Here is a 6,016-nt window from a genome sequence, read left to right as displayed (position 1 = left end):
CCTGTCCTTGGGGTTCTGGCAGGAAATGCCCTCATCTGCATGTCACTAAGAGCACCACCTGTGCACATTCATTCATTTAAGTTCTCTTTTAAAGGGTCCTGTACACCTCCTGTCCCCCGCCCACTTCTATGCCTGTCTCTCTGTCTCTTCTTTGCCCCTCTCTCCCTCCGCCCTCTACCTTTCTCTTCTGCTTCTGTTTCCAGAGGCTGACAGGTTTCCCCCTCATCTCCCCACCTTTCCCATTCACTCTCCCCCCCCAAAAAAAAACCCGCTACCAAAGCTCTGTCTCATGGAATCTTTCTCTCAAGTGTTTCTTCTCCACCAAGCTCTTATAATCATGATGGCCTAAAAGCTTTAAAATCATCAGCTAAAAAGGCCTTATTACCTTAACTCGTTTTTTAGCAGGTACTTCATGAACATGATGCAAAAGTAACAGACACCCCACTTTTTTAAATTAGAGCAGGTGCCAGGTGGGGCAAGTTGGTTTACAGTTAAGAAGCATCCTGAGTCTTTCTGCTAAAATGGCTCAATGGTGCAGGAAAATAGGCCAAGGGTCTCCATTTCTGCATGCTTGTATTATCTGATATAAATATTGAGTTCCATGTTAGTTTTTGCTGGCTACTTGGAATACAGTTTTAAAAGAAATCCCCAAATTATTCAAGCTCCAGGACACATAAAATCTGGATCATTCTTGAGCTAACCAATGTGCTCATTGCTGAAATTCAATCATCGATGCGCACATTGCATGAAATTAAGCCTCAGCTGCTAGAATCCATTATAAGAGACTATTTGGTTCTGCACTAAATTGAGGAGTACTTTAATGTGACATGATTAAGGGCCTTTTTGCAATGTGTGCCATGGTGTTTCTGTAGCTTTCTCCTGGAAGGACAAAACGAGAAAATCAGTTCGTCCTATAGAATGCTGAGGTGTGTTCTCAGCTGTAAGAGCCCCTCACCTCTGCATCTCTAAGTAGCTGCATGACCTCAAGAAGCTCACTCCATCCCACCCTTACTGTGCTCATCTATAAAACAGAAAGGAGTGGTGAATCAGTAACACTCTGGCATGCAAAGTGAGTACCACCCCTCCCCTCTCCACAAGGACTGGCATTTAGCAAGAAACATACCTAGGGCTTCATATGCACCTTGGCATTTGATCAGTGTAAATGGAAGCACAGTTTCCCTTCCTGCTCTAAAACAGATAATTCTGGAGAAGATAGGAGACATGAAAACTAGCTGGAACTTTTAGGAGGAAAATTGAGTGCTTGCTCACTTTGATGTTCTTGATATTATCAAATCACCAGCACCCCCAATATTCTCTTTGAACTTCAAGCCCAATCATATTTTGTCTATCACATATACTGCTTATCTAATTTTCTCCAATAAACTCACTGGTAAATTATAGTTTTGTTCAACCATCATGATCCCTTATGAGTTGCTGGAGTTTAAATGTGTATGGTCCCCAAACCCTTACAAATTTATATATTTAAGTCTTACCCATTGTGGGTCTCTACAGAACCCTGGGAAGTGACCAGGATATGAAAGCAAAGCCCTATGACTGGGAGTAGTGACCTTGTAAAATAGGTCCAAGGAGTCTGTCCCCTTCCAATACTTGAGGAGAAATCAGAAAGTCATGATGTAAGAACAAGAAAGCAACCCTGACCCAGTACCAGATATGCCTATCCATTAGTCCTGAGCTTCACAGCCTCCAAATGAAGAAATATCTACCATTTATTGTTTATTAATTATTTAGTCTGTGCTCTGTTTTAACATCAGTCAAAATGGACTGACAAGGATACAGTTCAAGGGCCTTGAAGACACAAGAAATAAATTAAATGAAAATTACTTGTCTATAAACTACTATAAAACCTAACTACAGAATCTAATGTGGTCCATTAACATTGTTCTCATATCTTATGAAAATGTCCTCTTTGAAAAAGAAAACCAAGGGACTGGAGAGATGGCTCGGTGGCTCAGAACTCTTGCAGAGCACACAGGTTCCATTCCCAGAACCCATATCTGGCTGCTCACAGGATCCAGTTCCAGGAGATTTCATGCCTTCTTCTGGCCTCCATGAGTACCTACACATGGATGCACTTACACAGACACAGACACATACAAATTTGAACATAACAAAACATTAAAAAAGGTATGATGTCTCTAAACTCTAGACAGAATTATTACATCCAAAGACACTTACAGTAAATAACTCAACATAGAAAACGTTGAAGGGCATGCCCCTATTTTCTGGAAATTATTGTAAAATTAATTGGGACAAGCCTGAAAATTGTCACTTAAATTTGCAAGCCTGCTAGAATGTATTTGGTCAAAGAACTCTGATAGATGTAAGTTTTTAAGAAGATTCACAAAGTAAACATGAGTGTAATTAACTGGCACTCACCTTCATGGGTGGCTCCACTTTCATTACATGCAAATCAGCTTACAGATAATGTGAGACCTCTAATCAGCATATACTCTTGAAATAAACTTGGATCCAAGGAACAAACTGGAAGTCACCAATAAACTTGGTTCTGACTTGTATTAGTCTTGGAGTCAAAGAATCATGAGCTCAGATTCCAGTAAATACCTGCAAAAAAAGGGGAAAAGCCACTAGACATTTCAACACTGGAAAACATTTGCGTGAGAAACTTCTTCATAAAGAGAAGATCAATCCCCCTTCCACTGACTGAAGACAAAATTAATTACCAAGGTTGGCAGAAGATAAATGGCTCCCATGTACAGAGCTGTGTAATTATAGCAGCTGCAAAGTTAGGAACCTGCTCCTAACTTTGAACCTCAACCCCAACTTGACATTTCTCCCCATACTCAGGGCTGCCACCAGCAAGAACATTAAATGATCCCTCCTCCTGCCTCTGTAATTACACGTTGGGGTACAGCGGTAATCATTGGCTCAATGGCCGGCATGAAACCTTATCATTTTCTTGTTTGCAAAAGGTATGCTCTATCGTCTTTTGAAGTGTTGAAATCTCCAGAGAGGGAAATTTATTAGAGAGAAGTTACTGTTATGGCAACAGAGTTAATTCTGCCATAACATGTCAAATTAACAACCTTCCTTAGGACTGGGTTCTGAGCCAAGTTCAGAAATGGGCAAGTATTGAGAATTGGTTTCTGAAATATCACTGTAGTTTTGAGTAGAGCCAAGGTAAACAGCACAGTTTATCTCAACAGTCTCGTGTTTACTTCAGAACAACACGAGTTGGAAAGAACTAAAGAAATACTCCAAGCGATTTTTTTTCTTCCTTTTTCCAAACAGCAAAGAAGGTTGTCATTAAGGCTCTGTGGAGGTTTTGATTCCCTCTTTGAAGCTGAGAGGAAAGTTTTTAATCTGATCTTTAATTTTAATCCTTTAAAATATGTAAGTGATTTAGAAATGTACACGTGACATTTGGCAGAAGGCCTTTCTGGTCTGAAGCTGAGCAATTTCTTTCAACTTTGCAATAATAAATGAGTTCAAAGCTGGCCGGCGGAGCTATCTAGAGACCTCAGCCACAAGCTGCAGTCCACTGATTTAAAATTTTCCCTTATTGAACATGTTTAGGAAAGCAAAAGCATGTGATCCAAACTTTGAAAGTCATGGGGCACTATCAAAGAAATCCAGCCACACTTGCAAAGTGTTTCTGGGTTTTCTGTGTGAAGAAAGAAAATACATTATGAGTTTTAAGACAGTTGTCTTGTGATTCAAAGGGAATTTTCCTTTGTCCAAAATCTCAAGCCATTCTTTCTGACACACATTTGTATACTCATATGATAAGTATCACTTAAAAGAGACTGGTTTTAGTCCACATTGTAGTGATATATTTGAGCCTGATAATGGTTTTCTAATTGTTTTTATAAACATGCACAGCATAGGTGTGCTAGCCAACTTTTAATAACTCAGAAAAAATATCTGAGACACTCAACTTAAAACTAGAAAAGCTTCATCTGGGTCTTATGGTCCATAAGTTTTAGTCCACAAGTGAGTGTTTCCCATTGCTTTTTGCTTCTTGCAAAGGAGCCATGGTGGGAGCATGTGGTCGTAAATGACTTGCTTCAATGCTTTGTGGCTAGAAAGCATAAGACAGAAAGAGAAAGACAGGGACACAGTGAGACAGAGACACACAGAGAGAAACAGAGACGCACAGAGAAAAGAGAACCTGTCTAATCTATCTCTCCGAATCTCTTCCAGAGTGTGTCCTTGAAACAACCTAAGACCTCCCATGAGATCCAACCTCATAAACACTCCAGAAAACATCAATTTTGTCTCCCCTGTTAATCTTTTAACAGGGGACTTTAACGCATGATCCAGAGCATCAGCTAACCAGATGGTAACTAAAATTACACACGGTCTCATTCACATTATATACCTGGTGGTTTGCACTGGCTGTCAGTAGGACTCTCACCAGAGACTCGGGAAAAGTTCCTAGGCTTCTTCTCAAACAGGAAGTAGAGTTTAGATGATAACCAAAGAGAAGAAATGGAGGCTTCCTGGATCTTAAGCCCTGAGCACAGCATTTCTCCCACAGATGATGAGTCCAAACCCTAGGCTGTGATGTGGTAAACATTTCACCCAAAAGCAAGTGAAAATTTGTGGTCTCTCATGGAAATGGAGCCTGTCATCATAGTCCTGTTGTGGGCAATCACTTCAGACTTCGGTCCATTCTCATTAATTCTGCGACTGTGACTGCCTCCATTACTTAGTTCCCATTTTCCCAGGAGGGTTTGCAATGCTGTATCTTACCCCTGCCCTTTCCTCACCACCATTCTGCTCCTTTGTTATCCACCATCTCAGCCAATCTCTAAATCCTCCAGTCCTCTGCCATTGCCTAATGGGTGTCGTCCTTAATCAGGGAGGCTATGGCACTTGTTCAATGAGGAAAACACAAAAGGAATTAAAAACCGGCCTCAGGTGACTTATCATTAAAATGGGCCACATCTCCTCAACTACATTAGATCCAACTTACTCCATTTCAACTGACACTCCGGCCAGAGGTTCGGGTACTAACTTCAATCAAGTTAAAGATTTCAAACAAGACCTTCAATCAAATAAATCCCATCTAACATGGACTGGATACTAACATTTTCTTTCTACAGGACCCCATATGACTATCAACGTCCCATTTCAGCAGGAAGTAACTTGGAGAATGCTACGCCCCCTTTCCCCATTGTTGTCACTTAGGATAGTGTATATACCTAGTTAGGAATAGCTTCCTATTGTTTATGACTTTAGGGTTTAGTTATATTTTACCTTTATACTGTTAAGTTTTAATCCTCTTTTAGACTAAAAGGGGAATTGTAGGGGAAGCTGTAGCCACGCCTTCTTAGGGGCTGGCTACAGGAGTACCTGAGGGCTTGTGAGGGCGTGGTCAGAGTGAGTAGGGGGACTGCATTTTCGGTTTCGGTTTCTCTTTGCTTCTTGCTGTACAGACTACCACCGGCTGGCTGGTCCGCTCTGTAAGTAAGGCTTTTCCCTATTAAATACCCTTATATTTCTACCTCTGTAAGTAAGGCTTTTCCCTATTAAATACCCTTATATTTCTACCTGACTCCGTATTGGTAATTTCATACTATAGGAATTAATAAGAAGGACAATCAAGTGGGAGCCTAAATGGGAACAGGTTAGAACCCCACAGTCACTAAGATGCTACATGACAAATCATTCCCCAAACTTCTGAAAGGAAACCAGAGCTAATCTTCTCATATGGTTGTGATGCTTCATAAGAAACATAGGTACTAACTGGTCCAAGTGAACTCTCACCATCATTTTCATGCCGTGAAAAGAATTTAGGGCAGCCTAGATCCTCATGGTCCAGCCTGCCTGAAGGCATCCTGTCTAGCATTGCAAGGTACTGGGTGGGTGGGTGACATCATGTTGGTGGCCTGCTTGTCATCTGGGACTAGGATGGCATTTGGGTTTGGGTTGCTGCTAAGACCATATCTGGGTCAGTGGGCAAGCAGCAGCCAGGTTCTGGGTTGTTGTCCATGACTCCTCTTGCCACTGGGGGCTGAGCAGATACCCAGGG

Source organism: Cricetulus griseus, chromosome 3 (genome assembly GCF_003668045.3).
Source record: "Cricetulus griseus strain 17A/GY chromosome 3, alternate assembly CriGri-PICRH-1.0, whole genome shotgun sequence".
Lineage (NCBI taxonomy): Eukaryota > Metazoa > Chordata > Mammalia > Rodentia > Cricetidae > Cricetulus > Cricetulus griseus.
Note: the sequence above shows the minus strand (reverse complement) of the source record.